Source organism: Camellia sinensis, chromosome 13 (assembly GCF_055761805.1).
Source record: "Camellia sinensis isolate YWXY chromosome 13, ASM5576180v1, whole genome shotgun sequence".
NCBI lineage: Eukaryota > Viridiplantae > Streptophyta > Magnoliopsida > Ericales > Theaceae > Camellia > Camellia sinensis.
The window spans coordinates 142739905-142766459 of record NC_138973.1 but is presented as its reverse complement, the minus strand read 5'-3'; the positions used below and the strand labels follow the sequence as shown (position 1 = coordinate 142766459).

The following is a 26555-nucleotide window of genomic DNA, read 5'->3' as shown; positions in this document are numbered from 1 at the left end:
ATTCTACATATCAATCAATCAAATTGTCTCACACCTATCTATTCAACTACCAAAATAATAATAATAATAATAATAATAATAATAATAATAATAATAAAAATATCCCAAAATTATTTTCAAAACTCTTTTTATCAACTTATCTTTCAAAATATAATTCAAAACTCAAAAATTGGTTCAATTCAGTACGGTTTGATAAAAGAAGTGATTTGTATTGGTGTTCAAATAAAATCGAAATTATCAATTTGGTGAATTTTTTTACCTAAATACCAACTGTACTGAATCGATTACATCCCTATTCTACCTATCAATCAATCAAATTGTCTCACACCCATATATTCAATTACAAAATAGAATAATAATAATAATAATAATAATAATAATAATAATAAAATCCCAAAATTATTTTCAAAACTCTTTACATCAACTTATCTTTCAAAATATAATTCAAAACTCAAAACTCTTTATACAAACTAAACCAAACAGAAGCTCAGGAGACTGCATCCATTACAAAAATATAAAAATAGAGAAGAATTCAAAAGGCTGCATGAGATGCGAAACAAAAGCTCACAATGCGTTTCCCCAATACAAAATAAATTTTAAAAAAGAAAAGAAAAGAAAAAGTAAAAATAACAACTACAACTGTAAGATAGACTCAACAAGCTCGTACAGGGGTGCAAGCTCCCCCTTATCAATCAACTGGAATTCCTGCACCACCCATCACACAGTCAATAAGACATAACTGGAGCAATAATGTAATAGAATAGGAACAAATCACACCCAAAGAAATAAAATAAACTCTAATTCTCAATATTAAAGAACTCTCAATTCAATTCATATTCCAAGCAAAATAACCCTTAATACATAGAAAACCTTGATTTAAAAGTTTCCAAAATAAAACAAGACACAGTTAAATCCTATAATAAAATTCTAAATAATATTCTAATATTGCAATAATTCCTATACTTCTAAATTAAAAATAAAATAAAATAAAAGCAACCCTTCAAATCTTCCTCAACCAATACTTTTTATGTCCTTGTCAATGTGTGTTGTGTGTGTTTAATAGAGAAAGAAACATATACACTAATATTTAATAATGTAAATGTTAGTATTTTCTATTTCCCCCTGGATCCAATTTACAGCCAAGGTATACCAGAAAAGACTAGCATATTGACAAGAGATTTAGTCAGGAGCATCAGAGGCCATAATGTAATTACGGGCACGAGGCTAACTAGTGGTATCCTTTATGGGTGCGAAGTGATTGAAGCATATTTTTCACCCCATAATCCTGTTCCTATAGTTTGAACACTCATCTCTACTAGTGAGGCCTAGGCCCAGCCTCAAACCACTTGATGAACATGGTTATAGGCGGTTCTAAAGTGTAATTGGAAGACCAACAAACAAGAGGGCAAAACCCACTTTACCCCATGTAATAACCCTCATCTTGTCTTAGTCACATTCATGAGCATTTGCATGATTTTGTCCTGTTAAGCTTGCATTTATAGACTGACTTGTTTTGCCTAAGTGAAGGTCTCTGTCTTGTTTTGTGCTAATGTGTTTTGCCTAAGTGTTATATGCATGCTTTGTTCCTTGCTTTGTGTGTTGAGCCTAGGTCATCTATCCTTGCTGTCTCAAGCCTAGGTCACACTTTTGAACCTCTTACAACTAGGCCGTTGTGCGCCAACACCTAGGACCATCATGGAACCACCTTGGTTGACCTTCACCATCACCCTGGCATATTAGCCGAGATATGTACCATCTAGGCCGAGGTGTGCATCACCTAGGCCGAGATGTGTGTCCTCTAGGCCGAGATGTTTATCATCTACGCATTCGAGACCTTTGATTCTAGAACCTTGCAACCTTGTTGTGCACCTTAGCCGACATCTAGCGATCTTGTTCCGGGACCAGTATGACCTAAGCCAAGGTGTGGCACATTTGGGCCATGTGTTATCCTTTTTAGCCGAGATCATGGAAGCCTTACTTGTCTGAAGCCTACATTTGAACCCGAGATCCTTGCCTTGTCAGAATGCCCTTGTCACCTTACTTGTTACACACTTTGTCATACTCCTGTCTTTTCATTCTGGCACCTTTTTTAGGAGATCCAACCAAACGTTGCCACGTGTCCCAACAGAGGGTTAAGTCAGCTGGCAGTAAAGAAACCATATCATTACCATATCTTTGCCTTTGAAGAGAGAGAAGCACTATGAAGAGGAAGAGAAGTTCTTGGAGTGAGAGAGCTAGATTCCAAGTTTGATCTTCATACCTTGAACCGTTAGATCCGTATTTGGAGGTTAGATTCTTGATCTACCCTTGTTTTTCTTTATGTTTATTTGATCACATTGCATGATCTAGCATGATTCATGAGCCATGCATTGATTTAAAGTTTTGTTTTAGAAAGAGAAAATGATGTTCTTGTGTTCTTAAAGAAAAACTTTGTTTTGATCCGAAAGTTTGTAACAAGTTCCATGCTTTTGTGTTTGTTTTCATGGAATCTTCAACTATAGGTACTCAGGTGCATGTTTTTGAACTCATATCATGAAATTTTAGATTTTGAATAAGAAGTTATGATTTTGGCATTCATGTTCTTCATGTTCATGTTCTTCAAGAGGAAACCCAAATTTCCAGACTTCATTTCCCTAAGTGTGGTCACCGAGACCCACTTTTGCCTAGACCTCACACCTAGGCCAAGTATCGTATCTCACCTCGGCCTACCTTGCATGATCATTTGCACCTTAGTCTATCTTGCATGCACATCTAGGCTGACCATGGTACACCCTTGCCGGCACCTTGTAACATCTCGGCAGGCAGCTGCACACCTAGGCCTAAGAGACCACACCTCGGCTAAGAGGTGTGGGACCTCGGCCAAGACATCCTGAGTTCACCCAACTAGGCCATTTTGGCCTAGATCATCTCTGTGTATCTATTTCGAGACCTGGTTGGTACCCAGCATGTTTTTCCTAGAAGAAAAACAGTGCTTTGACTCCTAGTGCATGTTTTGCTTTGTCTTGACTTGGTTTTGGAAAGAACTGCCGGGATCATTTTCATTCATGTAAAGCTTGTTTTGAGAGTGCATTGCCTACCCATATTTGAGCATCCCCTCTTGTCTTCTTGAAGTGCATTCAATGGGATTATTATGTTCTTGTAGGTCTTGGATTATTGCCCTTATTCCCTACGTCCGAAGAGCTATTGTGAGTGGTATTTTTAATAAAACTATGTAATATAATGTTTTGATAAAAGCTTTGCGTTGCTTTGTTTTGGAAAAGTATTTAATTAAGTATGAATGATTATCCTCTAGTTTTGTAACAAGTATTATCTTTGTTTTGATGACATTCTTAGAAAGTCCTTTCGTGCTAGGGACGTTAATACATGTAGCACCCATGTTTGAGATATCTCTTTTGCCATTGACGGTCATGTAAGGATGGTGCCACCGACGGTCATGTACGGGTGGGTTTGTCTAATCGATTTCGGGTCGGCCACCGACAGTCATGAACGGATGTGCTTAGGATCCCAGAACGATTATTCCTTTGTTTTGTCAGGAATGTCATCCTTTGTATTATGTAGATGTTAGTAAACATCCCTAGAAGCTTTGAAAGACTTTGATTAATGAACTTGATTCATCCCATGTTTTGTTACAAACTATGATATGTATTGTTTTGATAAAGATCTCGTATATCATTCATTTAAACCTTTATTACTTATATCATTCATTGAGTATCCAAGCTCACCCTATCCTTTATATATATGTAGGTGACGAGCAAGAAGGCGGTGACGCCTAAGATGTTATGTGGAAGATGTTTTGATTCATGTTTGTATCATCTTGAAGATTATGCTTCTTAGCTTTGTAGGTTATTTCTTTAATATATTTCTGCTTGAGAAGCCTTTTGATCGAGATGTAAGATGTATTTTATTTTATGTTGTGTTCAAGTTGTAAGATCATGTTAAGATGTATGTCATTTCATTTGATCTATACACTGCTCTTATGGACTAATTAGATTTAAATTTATTGCTTCCGCACATATAAGCCCCATATGTATATTCTGGTTGTGTAAATCCTTGTAAGTTGGCCTTTGATAATCTCGGATTACGGGCCATCACGGCACCATTCTACTGGGGGCAGAATGAGGTCGTGACACCCCATGTGGTTATGCCTGGAGCACTTTGCCTCCCTTCCAATTAGCCCCTATGTGATTTTGAACTAAACTAAATTGCAACGCTAACTCGGTTAACATTAGTGACAAAATGATGGTAATACCCTATAAATTAGAAATAAAATTTAACGCAAGAAATTAAGTTAAATATTAAGCATCGTATATATATTGTTTGTACCCTTTTTGACAAAAATTGTCACATGGCAAGTCTTCCAATTTTTAATGCCACATGAAAACAGAAGATGGGGAGTAAGATTTTATGGGATCCACCACCAAGGTTAATGAAGTAGCGGCTAAAATTGATTTCTTTTAATTAATTAAATTAGCCAAATTATTGGGTTAATTAATTAATTAATTTAGATTTGGTTTGATTTGATAAGGTGAGCCTTAACCGTTCCTAATAATTAGGAGGCTGTTGAGGCTTATCTTCTAGTTGGTGCCTTATCTCCTAGTTTTATTGCTAAATGGCTGCTATGGATGAAGATTACATGGGATTTGAAGATTTGGCAAAATCAACAAGGTGGTTAAAAAATGGGAACCGAATTCCCCAAATCGTGCAAGATTGGGATTGTGGGATTGAGGGTTTGTATGGTTATGCACACATGGCAAATGAAGAGGCTTCGAGGATAAATCCAAATGAGCCTTTTCCCTAAATCATGCAAAATAAATTCAAGTTTGATTCTTGAGGGACACGTGGTGGCTTTGTGGAGCTCAATAGACCAAGTCAAAATGATGAAGATAGACACTATCCATAGAGGATCAGAACTATTCCTACTTTTGGGGGATCAAGCTTAGTATCAAGGACACATGTCACTAGGAGAGGCTACCACGTTCTTGGCAGTTAAGCAAAAATAGGGGCTTCCCTAACACTATAAAAGGGCTCTAAGTGCAATATTCTAAGGGGTCTAGCACCAATCAACTCGACCAAGAGTCTTTCAATACATGCCTTTCAATACATTTATCTTAGCTTCATAGCTTAATTATCTCAGTTTAGCTTCATAACTTACTTATCATAGCTTCATAGCTTAATTACCATAGCTTCTGAGCTTAGTTATCTTAGATTACAATTGTACTTCATTCCCAAACAATGCAAGTCACAATTTTAGGCTAATTATCTTTGGCACCTATAAATTTGTTAAAAGTGTTCTTCATTGGGGCAAGATCTGAACCAATGACGATTCCTCTTAGCCACACAGTCATTTCTCTGTGTTAGAAGTTAAAAATGTTCAACAATTCCTACACCTTAAACTAGATTCACAAGTTCTAGCACGCCCGCATCTAATGAACAAGCTTTTTGCGTTTGCACCCGCAGAACTTTTTGAGTGGCAACAGGAATTTCGAAGGAGTGCAAACATATACACATGTATATAACTTCATATATATATATACATACATACAAGATTAGAAACAACATATATATATGCATTGATCCATGGATGCAATGAAACGTAACAATATTTGGTAACAGAAACAAGCAAATTGTGATTTTCCAAATAAACACAACAATATAGCTATGGGATTTTAGGGATCTGAAATCTTTTACACTGTATACATGTTGAGATCTACATTTCTACATTATACATGTTTTAGTTGAGATCTTAGATCTTGGAAGCCTAACTAAAGACTCTACGTAGATGGAAGTGGTAGAGAGAGGGGGAAACGGAAGGGAGAGGTGAGAGAAGAGGTTGGTTGTGCCGAGGAAGGTTGGGGAGGGGTGGGAGAGGTGCAAGAAGAGGCTGGGTGTGGCAGGGAAGGTTAGGGAGAAGGGAACTGATGGAGGTAAGGGAGGTTGGGTAGGTCATGGTTATTAAAATCCAGATCCTGATCTTACGATATTACAATTCTACGATCTTACGATATTACGATTCTACGATCCATTTGGGCACAATCAATCCGAATCGTGTAAGAAATGCCTTACAAGTAGGATCTTTCTTTCCTAGTAATTGGATGTTATAGAATCGTGGAATCTTGATTTGAATCCGATCCAATTTATAAGCCTTATTTTGTATTGTATCACCTATTTTATTATAAATTTTATGTTTGTTGTCTAAATACTAATTTATGTGATCTCAATGAATAAAAAAAGTAAGTAATATTGAATCATATAGACTAAGAAAAAAAAAATATTTTTTCAAATTTAAAAAAAACTAACTAGTCGAAAAAACAAACTTAGCCTTAGCCTTAGCTGGGTCTAAGAAGGATGTATGCAACTTTACCCAATTTTTGTAGAGGCTCTTTTCATAACTCAAACCCGCTTTACCAGGGATGCTAACAACAAACCTTGTCATTCAGCCAAGCCACTCTTTTAAGTTAACAATCTATTTTGTATCCAATTTTGTTAAATATTTTTCTTTCACTTTTTATGCATTGTGTAGATTGCAAAGTGTTGTATTATAAAACTCTTCTTCGTCACCTTCTTTTTTGATGAAATGCAAAACTTTTCCCCATCGAGTTTTCTATTGTATACTATTAGATTTACACTTTACATAATATTATATTTTTCACAATATCTACACTTCCTTTTAGTATAATTTAGGCTTATTTTGTGTAGACTTTTTAAGAAATGTTTATTTAAATTAAATTAATACGTAATTTTTCTTTTACGGTAGGATCTTACAATCTTCAATCTGATTTTACGATCCAATCATGTGAACTCCTCCAACAATCTAATGTAAGATCCTGATGTTAACAACCTTCAGGTAGGTATGGTGGTAGAGGTGAGGAAGGTTGGGTAGGGAGGTGAAGAGGGGTGGCAGGGGAGGTTGGGAAGTAAGGACGCTCTGCAAGGTCCAAAAAGAGGAAGGCGGTGGTGGGGAGGTTGCGGGTTCAAAGGTAGAAAATGAAGATAAGAGTAATTTGGTCTTAACAAATTAAAAATTGACTTCAACTAATATTTTTTTTTTCTTTTTTTCTCACTCTAAATAGGTGCATGCCACAATTTTCATCCATTTGACGGGAAATGTAATAGTAACATTGTAGTTCAAAACCATGAAGAAGGTATGTGGCTAATTTTAAAAGATAGGAGGTTAAATACTATTAGCCCATACCACAAGGGTATAAAAAAAAAAACAAAAAAGATTTGATTTTGCCATTGCAATCAACATCCTAGTAAAATATACCAAAAACAAGTGTGGGTAAAAGAGGATATAGGCCTCGTTTGGGAACTTGGCTATTTTAGTTGGCTTTTAGCTATTTTATAAGATGAAAAAAAGTTGTGTTTGGGATGATTTTTTGATTTTTTTTATAGTTGAATAGATGGTGGTGAGAAAAAAAGTGAATGATCGATGTGTAGGATGTGACATTTTGCCTTATTGACTATTTTAGCCTTTTTTTTATTTTAGCCAAACTCTCCCTTCCCACTATCTAACAATTTTTACCAAATCGAGAAATTAAATTACTCGATAGACAAACCAATTGTGGTACAAAATTATGTAAGCATATAAATGGAAGACAATGTCATGAGTTTCGGCCATTTTACAATTATAATTGAATGTAGAAAAGGAACTGTGAGATTGAACAATCTAAAACTTGGATGAAGTTAGATAACTTACCCATGTAAAAAGAACAAAATGCTTGAAACAAGTATTAAGATGAGCTTCTTTCTTTAGACTCACAATCTTCTCAAAATGTGTGTGATAGATGTGCGCATACACACGGAACAATCGCTTGAATATTGTCTTAACAACATCCTGAAAATTCGGTGGAAATGATGCCCCTGCAGGATATACAGAAGATTAAAAAAAAGTACGGCCTTTTTTTATTAAAACAAGAACAAACCATATGTTTATTGTATTAAGCAAACAACACATACCCAACTTTTGAGGAAAAATTGATTTATCATCGAGCTGAGCCTCAATCCAGTCTATCAAATACTCTACATATTTTAGAAGCAGACACCTCTATGGGTTTCTTTATAGTAACTCCATCAGCCCATCTATACTCGTATCTGTGAGGAGGCAAAATTGAAGATTTGCAATTTGAATGCATCATAATTCAGACATAATCTAATTATAAACAAATGTAAATGCTTAAAGCAGATCTGAAATTGTATCATCTTGACAATCAACTTAACTAGCATGTTTCAACAAGTAACAATTAACTAAACTTTGTTGATTAGTTCCACATAATGATCTCTGACTACTTTCTTGGCCCTTTCCTTGCCCTTTCTCGGCCCTTTCTTTTCCCTATCATGATATCTGATTCATTAGACATGTTGGCATGGTTTTAAACCTCATTAATTAAATTTGATTTGCACCGGCAGATACCTTCATATAAACGTGTACCAACTAATTCCATACCATCTTTGGTTACAATATCCTATAAATTACTCGATAGACAAACCAATTGTGGTACAAAATTATGTAAGCATATAAATGGAAGACAATGTAATGAGTTTTGGCCATTTTACAATTATAATTGAATGTAGAAAAGGAACTGTGAGATTGAACAATCTAAAACTTGGATGAAGTTGGATAACTGACCCATGTAAAAAGAACAAAATGCTTGAAACAAGTATTAAGATGAGCTTCTTCCTTTAGACTCACAATCTTCTCAAAATGTGTGTGATAGATGTGCGCATACACATGGAACAATCGCTTGAATATTGTCTTAACAACATCCTAAAAATTCGGTGGAAATGATGCCCCTGCAGGATATATACTCGTATCTGTGAGGAGGCAAAATTGAAGATTTGCAATTTGAATGCATCATAATTCAGACATAATCTAATTATAAACAAATGTACATGCTTAAAGCAGATCTGAAATTGTATCATCCTGACAATCAACTTAACTAGCATGTTTCAATAAGTAACAATTAACTAAACTTTGTTGATTAGTTCCACATAATGATCTCTGACTACTTTCTTGGCCCTTTCCTTGCCCTTTCTTGGCCCTTTCTTTTCCCTATCATGATATCTGATTCATTAGACATGTTGGCATGGTTTTAAACCTCATTAATTAAATTTGATTTTCACCGGCAGATACCTTCATATAAACGTGTACCAACTAATTCCATACCATCTTTGGTTACAATATCCTATAAATTACTCGATAGACAAACCAATTGTGGTACAAAATTATGTAAGCATATAAATGGAAGACAATGTAATGAATTTCGGTCATTTTACAATTATAATTGAATGTAGAAAAGGAACTGTGAGATTGAACAATCTAAAACTTGGATGAAGTTGGATAACTTACCCATGTAAAATGAACAAAATGCTTGAAACAAGTATTAAGATGAGCTTCTTCCTTTAGACTCACAATCTTCTCAAAATGTGTGTGATAGATGTGCACATACACATGGAACAATCGCTTGAATATTGTCTTAACAACATCCTGAAAATTCGGTGGAAATGATGCCCCTGCAGGATATACAGAAGATTAAAAAAAAGTATGGCCTTTTTTGATTAAAACAAGAACAAACCATATGTTTACTATATTAAGCTAACAACACATACCCAACTTTTGAGGAAAAATTGATTTATCATCGAGCTGAGCCTCAATCCAGTCCATCAAATACTCTACATATTTAGAAGCAGACACCTCTATGGGTTTCTTTATAGTAACTCCATCAGCCCATCTATACTCGTATCTGTGAGGAGGCAAAATTGAAGATTTGCAATTTGAATGCATCATAATTCAGACATAATCTAATTATAAACAAATGTACATGCTTAAAGCAGATCTGAAATTGTATCATCCTGACAATCAACTTAACTAGCATGTTTCAATAAGTAACAATTAACTAAACTTTGTTGATTAGTTCCACATAATGATCTCTGACTACTTTCTTGGCCCTTTCCTTGCCCTTTCTTGGCCCTTTCTTTTCCCTATCATGATATCTGATTCATTAGACATGTTGGCATGGTTTTAAACCTCATTAATTAAATTTGATTTGCACCGGCAGATACCTTCATATAAACTTGTACCAACTAATTCCATACCATCTTTGGTTACAATATCCTATATATTCCCATCCCTTAATACAAGTGACTTTCCAAAACATTTTTACCATTTAGACTTAATATCCCTCTAGTGGTAAATGCAGAATATTATATGCAATTCCAAATACAATAAAATATGTAATGTTACAATCAGAGCGCTTGGAACTTTCAAAGAAACCAAAATTTCAATCCCAACAGTTTTAAAGTTATTTTCCATGTCTTCGTAGTCCGAGAGAGAGAGAGAGAGAGAGAGAGTGTCGCAAGAACATTTCTTTTTTTTTCCCACAAGTATATCACCCGTAGAGCTTAACATCAAGCAAAGCTACACCAAACATTCCGTCAATAAAACAAGAAAGACAATGCTTAGGAGGACTGAAGAAAGATACTTTGGTCCTGCTGTCATTAATGGACAGCTTGATGCAGTGCAGAATTCTGTAAGAGTGCCATACAGAATGTTCACTTGATTGAAGAAGTCAACAGCTGCAGCCACAAAAAATCAAATTAAAAATATGCTAACAATAATTGCAATTGATAAAAAAATGTATGACAATGGATATGAACGCACACCAATGTACAAAAATATGCATATATTGTATAAAAAAATTGTATTTCTGAAACAAATGGTTTACTTTCAAGAGAGTTAAAAAAGTTGATGCAAATTAGGTATTAGATTCTTCATTCAATTAATTCTAGGCAGTTTAGGCCTTTTTTTTTTCTTTTTCTTTTTTTTTCTTTTTTTTCTGAGGGATAATAAACTAGGAGAATTTAACAATGAATGCAAGGGGGGAATACAAGCAAGAAGGATTGAGTTATCCTTCTGAAGACAAACGAGAAAAAGAAAAAAGAATCTCAACAACGCAACTAGAGATAGAATCCAAAAGAATAAACAAACCACTCCCAACACTGACCAATCATAATTGGAGGTCAGTATCAAACATAATTCTAAACCATTAAGTCATCCTGAATTTTACTCAGAATCAATTAGACAACAATGGCTTTAAGTTGCAGTATGAAGTATCAAGCATGTTACAGAGTCCAAAAAAATATGCATAATGTAACAGGAAATGGGACTTTTTGAGTCATGATTTGTTGTTTAAATGTGTAAACCTAAATGACACCTACTAACGTTTGAAACAACTCTTTAGAGAAATTTATACAACTTATTATTAATAATGGTTCGTGAGTTTATGTTTTTTAAAGCTGTTTTGTGGAACTTCTAGTTAAGATTTAGCAAATGATGAACACAAAATAATATGTACACACAAGCACCAAATCAAGTTGTACTAGCTATTACCCCATCAGTTCACCAACATGATATTATATTATTTTTTCTTTTAAGAAAATTTAATAAAAGACAGAAGCATTAGTAATTGATATTTAGTTAACAGTAATATGCAAATCAGACTACTATGGAGACTTACATGCTGAAGTTCCAAAAAATATAACAGCAGATAGATGAGAAATCAGAACAAATTTAAAGACAGGACAGAATCTTAGACATGGCACTGCAGAAAATCATATAGTTATGAAAGTCATAGGTTTAAGTTAATTTTCTTACTATTTACAGCCAACCACTCATTAGGATGTTCACCAGGAGGCAGTCGAACAGCTTCCCTTAAGTTTCCACTACCTAAGGTAGCATCAATATGATTTTGAAGCTGTGCAGCCAGTGTGGGAATAAAACACAAATGGAGAAAAAGCATCAACAACAAAACGGCTAGCTCCAAAGAGTTGGGATTCATACTTTCTTGAGTTGAATCTCAGTAGCACAAAAACAAATAAATAGGAGGGCAAAGGAGACAACTTGAAAACCCATTGCCTTTAAGTTAGAACACCAACCTTACTTCCTGATGGAGCACTCTTCTCAGGCCGAAATGTCTTCTGGTTTCTGTACATTTCAAGGGTAGGAGATATAATTAGCAATGGAAAAATAACCAAGGAAAACAATAACCCATCTTCTAGGCTTGTATTTAATAGGAAAAATGAGCAATCAAACCGGGAGTCCCGTGCTAGTTCCGTAAGTTTCCACAGCTTAAATTTGTCCTTCCTGAGGTGTTTGATGTTTTGCTCGGGCCTTCTCGTGACTGTTACACGATTTTGGCCACCGATAGTCTATTTTCAAGCTTAAGTGTGAAAAAAGTGTCTTTTTCAACTTAATATTCAAACCGGAAGTCCCGTGCTAATTCTTTAAGTTTTGAAAACTTACATTGGTCCCTCCCAAGGTGTTCGATGTGTTCCCTGATCTTTCTCATGATTGTTACACGATTTTGTCCCCCGATGGCCTATTTTCAAGCTTAAGTGTTCGAAAAGTGCCTTTTTCGACTTAGTTTTCAAACCAGAAGTCCCGTGATCGTTCCGTAAGTTTTCACAACTTACATTGGTCCCCCCGAGGTGCTTGAGGTGTTCCTCGGGCCTGTTCGTGACTGTTACATGATTTTGGCCCCCAATGACCTATTTTCAAGCTTAAATGTGAAAAAAGTGCATTTCTTGTCTTAGTTTTCAAACTGGGGGTCCCGCGCTAGTTCCGTAAGTTTCCACAACTTACATTGGATCCTCCCTAGGTATTTAAGGCGTTCCCCGGTCCTTCTCGTGACTGTTACACGATTTTGGCCCCCCGATGGCCTATTTTCAAGCTTAAATGTGAAAAAAGTGTCTTTTTCGACTTAGTTTTCAAACTGTGAGTCCCGTGCTAATTCCATAAGTTTCCATAACTTACATATTTCCCTCCCGAGGTGTTTAAGGTGTTCCCCAGCTCTTCTCATGACTGTTACACGATTTTGGGCCCCGATGGCCTATTTTCAAGCTTAAGTTTTCGAAAAGTGCATTTTTTTACATAATTTTCAAACCGGGAGTCCCGTGCTAGTTCTGTAAGTTTCTTCAATTTAAATTGGTCCCTATCGAGATGTTTGAGGTGTTCCCTAGGACTTCTCGTGACTGTTACACGATTTTGGCCTCTCGACGGCCTATTTTCAAGCTTAAGTGTGAAAAAAAGTGTCTTTTTCGACTTAGTTTTCAAACTGGAAGTCCCGTGCTAATTCCGTAATATTCCATAACTTACATTGGTCCCTTCTGAAGTGTTTGATGTGTTCCTTGGGCCTTCTCGTGACTGTTACACGATTTTGGCTCCTGATGGCCGATTTTCAAGCTTACGTGTGAGAAAAGTGCCTTTTTGAACTTTGCTTTCAAACCGGGAGTTCCGTACTAGTTCCATAAGTTTTTATAAATTACGTTGGTCCCTCCCGAGTTGTTCGAGGTGTTCCCCAGGCCTTCTTGTGACTGCTACACGATTTTGGCCCCCGATGGCCTATTTTCAGTTCAAAAAGTGTATTTTTTGACTAAGTTTTCAAACCATGAGTCCCGTGATAGGTCCGTAAGTTTCCACAACTTGAATTGGTCCCTCCCGAGATGTTTGAGGTGTTCCCCAAGCCTTCTCGTGACAATTACACAATTTTGGTCCCCCAACGGCCTATTTTCAAGCTTAAGTGTGATAAAAGTGCCTTTTTCGTGCAAGTTTCGTAAGTTTCCACGACTTACATTGGACCCTCTGGAGGTGTTTGATGTGATCCCCGGGCCTTCTCGTGACTGTAAACAATTTTGGCCCGCGATGGCCTATTTTCAAGATTAAGTGTGAGAAAAAAGTATCTTTTTGGACTTAGTTTTCAAACCGGGAGTCTCGTGCTAGTTTTGTAAGTTTTCAAAACTTACATTGGTCCCTCCCGAGGTGTTTGAGGTGTTTCCCGGGCCATCCCGTGACTGTTACACGATTTTGGCACCCGATGGCCTATTTTCAAGCTTCAGTATGAAAAAAGTGCATTTTTTGACTTAGTTTTCAAACTGGGAGTCCCGTGCTACTTCCGTAAGTTTCCACAATTTACATTGGTCTCTCCCAAGGTGTTTGAGACATTCCCCTGGCTTTCTCATGACTTTTACACGATTTTGTCTCCCAATGTCCTATTTTTAAGCTTAAGTGCGAAAAAAGTGCTTTTTCGACTTAGTTTTCATAGCAGAATTCCCGTGCTAGTTCCGTAAATTTCCATAACTTACGTTGGTCCCTCTCGAAGTGTTGGAAGTGTTCCCCAGGCCTTCTCGTAACTGTTACACGATTTTGGCCCCCAATGGCATATTTTCAAGCTTAAGTGTTCAAAAGGTGCATTTTTTGACTTAGTTTTCAAACCGGGAGTCCCGTGCGACTTTCCTAAGTTTCCACAACTTACATTTTTCCTTCCTGAGGTGTTTGATGTTTTCCTGAGGCCATCTCATGACTGTTACACGATTTTGGCCCCCGATGGCCTATTTTCAACCTTAAGTGTGAAAAAAGTGCCTTTTTCGACTTTGTATTCAAACCGGAAGTCCCGTGCTAGTTCCGTAAGTTTTGAAAACTTACGTTGGTCCCTACTGAGGTGTTGGAGGTGTTCTTCGGGCATTCTCGTAAATGTTACATGATTTTGGCCTGCAATGTCTTATTTTCAAGTTTAAGTGTTCGAAAAGTGCCTTTTTCGACTTAGTTTTAAAACCAGAAATCCCGCGATAGTTTCGTACGCTTCCACAACTTACATTGGTCCCCCCCGAGGTGTTTCCCCGGCCTTCTCGTGACTGTTAGTCATTTTTGGCCCCCGATGGCCTATTTTCAAGCTTAAGTGTGAATAAAGTGCCTTTTTCGACTTAGTTTTCAAACCGGAAGTCACATGCTAGTTCCGTATGTTTGCAAAACTTACGTTCCCGAGGTGTTCGATGTGTTCCCGGGTCTTCTCGGGATTGTTACACGATCTTGGCCCCCAAAGGCCTATTTCCAAGCATAAGTGTTAGAAAAGTGCATTTTTTGACATAGTTTTCAAACCGGGAGTCCCGTGCTAGTTTCGTAAGTTTCCACAACTTACATTGGTCCCTCCCGAGGTGTTTGAGGTGTTCTCCGGTCCTTCTCGTGACTGTTACATGATTCTGGCCCCGAATGACCTATTTTCAAGTTTAAGTGTGAAAACCGGAAGTCCAATACTAGTTCCGTAATTTTCCACAACTTACATTAGTCCATGCAGAGGTGTTTGATGTGTTCCCTGGAAGTTCTCATGCCTATTACACGATTTTGGCCCCCGATGGCCTATTTTCAAGATTAAGTGTGAAAAAGTGCCTTTTCGGACTTAGTTTTCAAACCGGGAGTCCTATGCTAGTTCCATAAGTTTTCAAAACTTACATTGGTCCCCCCCAAGGTATTTGAGGTGTTCCCCTGACCTTCTCGTGACTGTTACACGATTTTGGCCCCCAATGGTCTATTTTCAAGCTTAAGTGTGGAAAAAGTGTATTTTTTTACTTAGTTTTCAAACTAGAAGTCCTGTGCTAGTTCCGTAGGTTTCCACAACATACATTGGACCCTCCCAAGGTTTTTGAGTCGTTCCCCCAGCCTTCTCGTGACTGTTTGACATTTTTGGCGCCCCGATGGCCTATTTTCAAGCTTAAGGGTGAATGAAGTGCCTTTTTCGACTTAATTTTCAAACCAGAAGTTCCGTCCCAGTTCCGTACGTTTCCACAACTTACGTTAGTCCCTCCCGAAATGTTGGAGGTGTTCCCCGACCTTCTCGGAACTGTTACACGATTTTGGTCCCCGATGGCCTATTTTCAAGCTTAAGTGTTAAAAAAATGCATTTTTTTGACATAATTTTCAAATCGGGAGTCCCTTGCTAGTTCCGTAAGTGTACACAACTTACATTGGTCCCTCCCGAGGTGTTGGAGGTGTTCCCCGGGCCTTCTCGTGACTATTACACGATTTTGGCCTCTGATGGCCTATTTTCAATTTTACGTGTTCGAAAAGTGCATTTTTTGACTTAGTTCTCAAATCGCGAGTCCCGTGCTAGTTCCATAAGTTTCTACAACTTGAATTGGTCCCTCCCGAGATGTTTGAGGTGTTCCCCAGGCTTTCGCGTGACTATTACACGATTTTGGCCCCTAACGGCCTATTTTCAAGCTTAAGTGTGACAAAAGTGCCCTTTTTGACTAAGTTTTCAAATCGGAAGTCCCGTGCTAGTTCCATAAGTTTCCACAACTTACATTGGACCCGCCGGAGGTGTTTGATGTTTTTCCCGGGACTTCTCATGACTGTTACACGATTTTGGCTCCCGATGGCCTATTTTCAAGAGTGTGAGAAAAGTGTCTTTTTGGACTTAGTTTTCAAACCGGGAGTCCCGTATAAACAATACAAAATACCTCATCTTGTTTTTGTGGCATTTGCGGCAATTCCATCCCATATCATGAGTGTGATCATTTTAGCATCTCAAGGCTTGACATTGTTAACATGTTAAATTCATCACTTTATTCGTACCCATTTCACACTATTCTCGAAGAGTAAGACAAATTGTCCCTTTAAGTAATTTAGGAAAGAAGATGGAAGGTGTCCCTTAAAAGGTCTACTAAATAAATGAATAAACAAAAGAACCAACCCTTCAATACAGAATTTCAAGCATTCCTTCTTCCATCAAAGATAACCTTGATTATATAAAATATTATGATCCCACTGAAGAGACAGTGTCACATGCCTGCTGAGTACTAAAATATTATATTTTTCCCAAGTCACCAAAATCCTAGTTTAGCAGTCATCTCCAGAAGCACAGAGAATTGTCTTTTTATAGTACCATGTTGTAGAAAAACCATAAGAAAAATAAATATTTGGACACTTCAAACCATTTGGCATTTTGGACTATTGCAACTTCCCATAGTTGTAACAGAGAAATATTCCACCTTGGCATTATTATAAATGGTCAAAAATAAACAAAATAAACAGTTTGCAAATGATCTTTTTCACTTTAGAACCATTAATTATAGCATTCGATTTCTAGTTGTCAATTGTCTTTATTATTCCACATTTGGTCCTCACATTCCCTACATTGGTGTGTCTACCTTCTTTGATGTTCAGATTTACATTGGTATAAGGATTTTGGAACGAGGCCTAAATCTTTGAAGCTTGTAATCCATCGGTTTTTCATTCATCATAATTGATCAAAATGAATTGTGTCTACATGGGCAACACTTAGGGCTCAATAAATCATTCAGAATCTGATAGATATGGACAAAGACAAAAGCTTCGATATTTCACTCTCATGTGTTCTAGGAATGAAGGTTGTAAAACATGTAGATATAACCAGGCAACAACGAATTAATACTATCACTTACTTCATGATCTGGAAAGGCCAGAGAAAGGACACGAACAGCTTCATCATCCCACTTCTGGTCCCCAAATTGCGGTGTGATAATACCTCCATTTGCAATGTAGAAGCTCACATAAGAAGCAGCAATCCTTGATCCCGGAAGTCGTGGTTTAGCCTCACCATTCTGTTCTCAAAACATCAGCAATATGAGGACCTAATGTATTTGATTTACGTCTCACATGATTAATAGAACACGTAAAATAAAGCAGGAAATAAACATCAGGACGACAGGAGATAATCGCATACACGCATTCTCAGAGAGGTATTAAATTTACAAAATTTACAATGTCTCCTTTTTTGTCAGGAGCCAACATAACGGCTTACGTGAAAGCGTATATATATTGTAAAGGAGACAAAAACTCATGCAGACACCTTAATTATTGATATTTACTTGCATGAGTATGTGTGCACATACATATACATACAGACACACATAAAGTAGCATGGCCTTCATGAGAATTTCTTCGAACACGTGATTGGCAAAATAATATGATGTTTTTTGTTTTTTCATATTACGAGATGGAGATGAGAACGATGAAACAGAGTAGAAGAATAAGATAAGACAGGAGACGAGAAGAACAATGAGATAAAATAGAAGAAGGATATAATGAAGAGAGAAAAGATAGCAAGAAAGTCAAGGACAATGAATAAGACAGAATATAAATATATATTTAAAGTGGAGATATAAGACAAGAGGGGAAAATGAAGAGTGAAGAAGAGAGAGGGAGGCAAAGACGAGAGAGAGAAGAGAACCACCACCTGAGAAGAGAGAGAGATTAAGGATGAAAAAGCAACAGCAACACAGAGAAGGAGAGAGATCCATCAATCAAATCTAATTTTATTCATGCAAGTGATGCCAAATTCGTTTTACAACAATAGAGCCTATTTATAGGTTGTGTAGTCTGTAGATAATCATGAAAATGTGTGGAAACTTTTACAAACCAATCCTAATTCCTACCCAACATAGATACCTAAAAAGACTCAAGTCTTATCACTAAAGCCATTAAAAGTCCTAAAAGAAAGAAAATATAAAAATATTAAATCAAAGACAAAGTACTTAACACTAGTAATCAATTTATCATCTTCTCGTGGGTCTCACATCAACTAGATTACGTTATTCCCCTCTTGTTGGAGGAAAATTGACCTCAAGTTCTGCAGATTGACATTCCTAAAACTAGTAAATTTTGATCTCCATCAGTATTGTTCAGTAAACATGAGCATAACATCTCAAAAAATGTAAATTTACTTTTCAGTTAGTGGATAAAGAGTAGCCAGAACGAATACAGAGTTGTGACAGTAAAATTCTAAGAATCATGTTTACCTGAATTAGTCCTACTGCCTCTTCATCTATCATGTAAAATGGCCCAGGTACATGGAGTTTAATAATTTCTAGTTTTCTACCCTTAGCGTCGGTAACATGAGAGAGAACAGAAAAGGCTTCCACAGATCGCTCATACTGAGGATCTGATTCATCATTAGTCCAGGACAACAAACCGCACCAGGCTTCACAAAACAGCACAAGTTGTCGATATGACCATTAGTATCATCATCACCTGCAAAACACCATGTTAAAGGCCTTGGTTCACTAAAAATATACTGTTTAAACTTTGGTCTTTTTTATTTTTTCCTCTTAAGTAATCAATAGGAAAAGCCTCAACGATGAGGCAGCAAAAAGCACAAACACTAGCAACTTTTATGTACAAACTTTTATTAAAAACGACGCCAGATTAGTACACATTAATGTCAAAATCAAGATTATTGATCCCATATCCTCATAGGAAAATAGATAAGGATGAGGATTCAGAAGGCACAGGATGAAGATAAATATGTAGTCGCAATAGATAGGGAAACTTCATTTCCTTGCATAAAGTTTTTACCCTCAAAGCATGCTACCCTGCATAGACCAAGGGTCAAATAATGGATACCAGAATTACACCTTTCTGTTTCATCTATTTTTGAACTGCAACTAGGAAACATATATTAGCAGGATTCATAAAGTATCGGAATGATGGTCCATCCTAAATATGTAGTCACAACCGTCTTACCAACTCTATTCCTTCGCCTCTCACTGTTGTCCACAACCCCTAACTAATTTCAAAACTTTCAAAACCAAAATCACAAAGGAGTTAAGTCATTCTCCCACTAAAGCAGTGCTAGATTTTGTTGTATTTGTTCTAAGGATTTTTAGAATGGAGGAGTTTTCCAGCAAGCCCAAAATCTCTCGAGACTGCAGTGTCCATATAGCAATTCCTCTCGTTCCTTACTGCATTTCCTTTGCAAAATATATAAATAACCATCATTTTTTTGTCAATATTTTTCCTTCTAAACACAAAGCAGAAATCTTATATACAATAAATGCACAAAATACAGAAGAAAAAAAAAATAATTTATATATTAAAACATATTTAAAGGCAAAATTATGTACGTTATATACCTTTGGAAATTTGAAGACAGCTAATAGATAAACTAAAGTCAAGTTAACACCAGAAAAATGCTTAAGGTATTGACATATTCATTATAAATACCTCAAAAATATTAACTTGCTAAATGGCAAGATATGAACAACAGGTATCATATATCGCAAGATACAAGGAAAACGAAAATATCAGGTTTGTCTATATTTAACTTCAGAATTTTGTATCCCTTCTAAGTTCTAGGTATCAACATCAAAACACACAACTTTTCATACCATATAACATAAACAGTAGCTTGGGCTTGAAATTTCCAATAAAATAAAGCCCAATGATTTATATCTTTCTCGATATGCAAAAAGTCAAGCACTTGGCATGAGCCCATTGCTCGAAAGGACTAGGTTGCAATTCAAGTTACTGATCATCACAACACCTACCCAAAGAATGCAAAAATTGCAGCAGATACCAAAAATTGCATAGTTAAACTCTTATTTGAAGTTCAAATCCTAGAACTACGGTTTCAGCAGAAACTCTCTATACAACATTAATTTCATGTTTGTATGCATAATTGCACACCAACGCATCATTTTTAAGCATGAGAATGCTTCATCATCATCCTGATGAGAAAAATAGCCACATAGACCAACCAAATTAAAGAATGCAAAAATTGCAACAGATACCAAAAATTGTAGAGTTAAACTCTTATTTGAAGTTCAAATCCTAGAACTACGGTTTCAGCCGAAACTCTCTATACAACATTAATTTCATGTTCGTATGCATAATTGCACACCAACGCATCATTTTTAAGCATGAGAATGCTTCATCATCATCCTGATGAGAAAAATAGCCACATAGACCAACCAAATTAAAGAAATATCTAGATTGCCAGGTAGACCAAAAAATATGGATGAAATATACAAGAACGGCATCTCAAATTTCAGTGCAAAATATTTATACATGTGTGCTTAATATTCAAGGTGAATGGGTACCAAATAATCCATGAGGCAACCAAATAATCTTCTTGACTCCAAGATATGCTTTAAGTTCATCCTCAACTTGCTCTTTAGTCAAATGAGGGTTCCTGTTTTTATTCAAGAGGCACTCCTCGGTAGTAAGACAAGTCCCTGAAGGAAGGAAACAATTTATGAACAAATCTGAAATATGCAATATTCGAAACCATAAGGGTACAGCTAGAAATCTAGTTTTGAAATGTGTTTTGTGTAAACAAACTATACAGAAAGAATATGACCTAAAGAATCATTACAGAAAGAAGAACAATAAGCAGAGGATTGATGAAGGTTCATTATTGGAAGAGAAGAAGGAAAGGAACTCCTATGGCCCCTTCAATAATAAAAATAGTGAGCTATCATCAAGCATCACCCTAATAGATTTTATATTCCTTGTGTTATTAGATTATAATATATTACTATTCTAGAGATTTCGGTTTGGAGATTGGGAACATGTGCTTTGAAATATGTCACTTCATTCCAAAACATAAAATTTAATGATCTAAAGTGATCCATAAAATGTATTTATTCCTAAACTTTTTTCTTTAAAAAAAAAAATAAAATGTATTTTTTCACATAAATATAATGAGAAAAATTGTAATCAAAATTGGTTTCCAAAAAAGTTCAAGCCTGATCTATGAATCACCAAATAATCCCTTTTTTTTAGTTCAATGTTGCCCTATAATCCCAACATCTAGACTGTACTAACACGAAGTGTCAGTACAACTTACATTGAGGGAATTCCAAGGGTATCAAGAACTATCCATGGTGTTTTTTCCAAATCAGATTCACCTATGGCGGTAGTGACAAAGATATCATTTCTTCGTAGACAATGAAAGTGATTTTAATAAGCAGCTGGAATAAGGCACTACATTACTCGGCTAATGTAAGCCCTTCCTGCTCCATCCCTCCCCGCCTATTAAAATCAATTGTTTGTCCAATAATGCTACTACAAAAGATTCTTAGCTTTTCATTCATAAAAAATGAATTTTAAGACCAAGGCCTATTAAAACAAAGGAGCAGCTATATTACACAATTCTAGTGCAATTCTAAGCAACCAAAAGGCAGGTAATTATCTTCTTCTATTTCTCTGTATACGTATCATTTTGTTCATAGTGGCTTATGAATACTTAACAAATTACAACTGAGGTGGTAAGAAATGGAATTTGTTAAAAACTATTTTATGCACTTGTAACATCTTGAATATCTTGAATAAAGAAAGGGGGATCAACTTTGTACTAGCCTCCAGTATAAAAAATTTAAGCAATCTCTTCGCCAACTATACATGTGCACATATGTACAAATGAATGAATTGACGAGAGAAACAACCAAATGTTCTTCAAATATAAATGCATCAATTAAAAGAGGCCAAACATGGCCGTGTATAATTTCCTTGTAATGTAAAACACGATACCTTCTCCATCTACATGAATGGCTCCACCTTCAAGAATCATAGAGTGAGGAAACCTAGAATCTAACAATTAAAGAAAAAAGTTTGAGAGAATATAAAAAGGAGTGTACTCTCCACACACACACACATGCACACACACACAAAAAAAAACATGTAAAAATTTGAAACAAACAACTTTCTAACCTTCTTTGCCGCATGAATATCAAGACTCTAGTCTTTGTAACAACCTTCATTGATGCCTAGAAATTTCAAACCAATCAAAGTGCAATTACTTTTATTTAGACAGATCAATAGAACAGAATTTTACTTTTCTCAAAGCAAAAAACTATACAGCAATAATAGATGGAAACTGATGCTATTTGTTAGTAACTGAACCAAAGTATAGGCGATGATATCAAGTATCAAGCAACACTTAATCAGGACAATGATCAGCAGTATTTTGTGGTTCCAGCGCAAGGGTAACCCAACTACTGGACAAGAAAAAGCTTTGGAATCTTACAATTGATTATTGTTCAAAAGCATCATTATTTACAAATATGCATCAGTTATCAATATTCCAGCAAGGAAGCAATGGTTGAATCATGTTTGCATACACTCGATAAATTGTTGAATAAATGGATTGCTAAAAAAGAGTAGTTACAAGTTATACGATTCATTAGTTCTCGCCAAAGACCCAACTGTCGGGCACTTTCAGAAAGTTCTAAGGGAATATTAAATAATTTAACATAGTAGAAATTATAAATACATATTCTACAGGTTCCCCAAACAATTCCGGCAAGCATCCGCTCCAGGTTCCCCAAACTTGATTTGCTGTCTCTTACGACAAACTACCCAAACAGATGTCATCATCATTTTAGAGGTTAAAATAAACTTTTCAGTCCATAACAATATCAAGAAAAGCATTACCAACAAGAAGGAAGATACTCACAAATACTCACAGTTGCTCCCAATTTGCTAAGCAATCACACAAGGAGGGTTCTTTCCATTCTAGTTGCTCCCAATATGTATTATTATTTCTTCTATGATTTTGCTAAGCAGACACAAATGAGGAATAAAATGATTGATATTTGCTCCCAATAGGTATTATTTCTTCAATTGTGATTTTGAAGGTTGGAGCTAGTCCTAGGCATTTGTACATCAACTTCTCAGCACACCAAAATCCCATCCAATCAATTTCTATTTGATTCAAATTCTTGTTAGCCCTCCAACACATAGGAGAATATAATGATTGATGTTGGCCCTCCAGTACTAGTAAATCAATGACAGCCTAAGTTTTCTAATCCAAGATTAAATAGTCTAATTTAGAAGCCAAATTGAACACAAAAATGAATATATAACACAAAGAGAATCAAATTCTACAGATATAAGTTGAGAATTCAAACAACTAAATTATTTTGCTGTGGTGATAAAATACATATACAATAATAAGTAAATATAAGTTAGACACTAGTAGTGCACAAGGGCCAAACTTTCCTTCCCAACACCCCAGGTCAGATAAAAATTTCCAGAGTGTGAAATAGCTTGGTCTAAGCAATATCATTTATCAAGCGCTTGTGCCGGTTGTAATGCATCTCTAGGAAGACCTTTGAAGCCCTGTCAAAGTGAACCAATTTTTCTCGTGTTTGGACCTCTAGCTCAACAAAATGAACCAATTTTACCAGACAAAAGAGAGAGAGTTCCTCGAGAGAGGAGAGTCATTGAAAAAACAAATGGAGATTCTCATGGAGGTTAAAAGTGCGCTGAAGAAACAGCATGGGAAACCTCCTTGGACTCAAAGGAGGATGACTCCATTTCAGCCACCATTTCCCGCGTTTCAAATATTAAAATAAAATGAACTTCAAATTAATTAATTTGTGGGTTTTTTTTTTTTTTTTTTTTATTATTATTTTGATCAATCACATTATGTTGTCACACATACATACATGCATCTATTTATGCGATAAGTTTCAAATTTGATGTAATTGCCTTATGAAAGTAAGTTATACTAATACCTTGCAAAACAACAATAACAATGGCATCAGAATCAATCTTCTTTAGATGGAAGTTAATATTATTTTTATCAGAAGAATAAAAAATTTGGTAGTATTCAAAGTAGATGATTTTTTTTATGCATCCTTGGAATATATATCTTCTTATGTTGAACTTTTTCCGGTACAGATGAAGAGTGCATCAGAGACAAAACAGAGCAAGAACAGGGGCAGGACAGTGCGACCGAAGAGTTTGAAAAAAATGATGCCCAATTCTCTGACTCGGCAAAGTTAGAGGAGATAGGAAAATCATTGAGCATGAAAAGGGAGGAAGGGAAAATTAGGGCACTCTCGGGACGTGTATTCAATTTCCAGGGCAAAAACTTAAGAATTCACATTCCACTGACTAACCCATCTCGAACATTCTCATCCTTGGAATAGTCTAATTTAGAAGCCAAATTGAACACAAAAATGAATATATAACACAAAGAGAATCAAATTCTACAGATATAAGTTGAGAATTCAAATAACTAAATTTGGCACAATTAATATGTATATATGTAAATATATAGCACATATTATGTATGTAAAATTACTAACCTTGTCAATTGTGGCGAAAATGGACATGTTCTTGAAATCCCTCGACCTGAGCCGTGACCTCCCAATCAGCGCAGACGACATCCGGGTGGGGTGGATGCCGCCACAGCAGGAAGAAGCGATTTCCTCTCAACCAAACTGGCCCGGCGGCTTAAGGAGGAGGTGGAGGGGCTCTCACAGTACTGCTCATCATCATCGTCATTTTCTCCGGTGATTTTTTTCCGGTGGTAGCGGCGTCGTTTTGCCAACTGCGAAAGCTCTTTCTTCGTGGTGGCCTTGTCTTTGGATCCCGAACCCCCTTCCGCAAATTTCCTTAGCAGTTCATCTGATGAAGCCTTCACTCCCACAGTCCATTCTAGAGAGAGAGAAACCCTAACCAAAACTTTTCAGAGAGCGATAGGAAATCGTAATGAGGAGAGAGGAGAGTAGAAAGATGTAAGAGGAACATTTGTCTCCGCTGCAATTTTGTGAGAGAAATGTACCATTGGGCGTGGGCGGGGGCGGGGGCGGGGGCGGGGGTGAATATAGCCGTTGTTGGGTTGGGAGGATACAAAACAATAACAATTAGGGCGTTAGGGTTAGGTTCCTCTAGAGTGATCCCCAGAGTGAATGAGATGAATCCGATACATGTCCCACTAATGGAATGAAAGGTTGAGATTAATTCTTGTCAAAATGATGTAGTTTTGATGGGAGAAAATTATAAAAAATAAAAATAAAAATAAAAATAATGAAGAAAAAAGAAAAAACATGAACAGAATGAGAAATATGCTTCAAACTGTATCATCATCATGGATTTTAATCTATGAGTTCTAAATAAATAAAAAAGAAGATTAAATCGATTCAATAATAGGATTGTTTCAGATCTGTATCATCATCGTCATTATCAAAATATTGAAGAAAAAATGTGAACGGAATGAGAAAGAGGTTTCAAACTATATCATTATCATGGATTTTGATTTGTGAAATCTAAATAAATAAAAAATAAGATTAAATTGATTCAACAATAAAATTGATTCAGATATGTATCATCATCATCATCAAAAGATTGAAGAAAACCTATGAAAAAAATAAGAAAGAGGCTTCAAAAGATTAAATCGATTCGTCGATAATAAGATTGATTCAGATTTGTATCATCATCATCATCAAAAGATTAATCTAGATATGTATTTCTATATGCATATATATATATATATATTTACAGACCCTGCGAAGAAGATTAAATCGATTCGATAATAAAATTGATTCAGATCTTTATCATCATCATCATCAAAAGATTGATTTAGATATGTATTTCTATATGCATATATGTATATTTACAGATCCCATAGTGCGAGCACCAAAGATTGATTCAGATCTATATCATCATCATCATCAAAATCAAAGTGAGCAACAAAATCAGCAGATCCGATCAACGGACATGGGGATCGGCGGAGGAAATCGGTGACAGAAGGTCTTCCATGGCTGACTTGAACAAGGGATGTTCATCATCATCATCAAGGGCTGATTTGTGAAGCACTAGTGTATAGATGAAGAACAAGAACCACTCACTATCCACTTGAATCAAAAGATTGCTAAAATGAAGTAGAGTCTCAACTCAAAATCAAAGCTCTGTCCCTTCTCTTGCTCCGGTCCCTTCTCTCTCTCTCAAACTCTCCCACGAACTAGTGAAAGCGAACCCAAAAAGTTGATTTTTGTTTGTTGTTGTTGTTTTTTTTTTTTTTGTGTTTTTTAAAAATTACTAACCAGAACGACGTCGTTTTTATTTGTTTTATTTTGAACAGTTAGATCACTCACTTCAGAGAATCCCATTCTAGAGGATCCTGATAGACAATTAGGCGTCTTCCACATGTTCGTACTCGCTGGCAACAATGCTGATT

The 26555-nt window shown here is 36.1% G+C and overlaps 1 pseudogene across 1 annotated transcript; it reads right to left on the bottom strand.

Annotated features, from left to right (window-relative positions):
- Positions 1 to 399: 399 nt before the first annotated feature.
- Positions 400 to 25395, bottom strand: LOC114318163 (MOB kinase activator-like 1A; annotated as a pseudogene). The gene is made up of 15 exons (XR_014349720.1): positions 24682 to 25395; positions 22298 to 22353; positions 22118 to 22177; positions 20686 to 20820; positions 18607 to 18838; positions 17251 to 17409; positions 11932 to 11980; positions 11651 to 11750; positions 10479 to 10572; positions 9607 to 9740; positions 9347 to 9510; positions 8690 to 8790; positions 7957 to 8091; positions 7697 to 7860; positions 400 to 705 (listed from the first exon to the last, which is right to left on the bottom strand). The product of XR_014349720.1 is annotated as an MOB kinase activator-like 1A (transcript).
- Positions 25396 to 26555: the final 1160 nt, after the last annotated feature.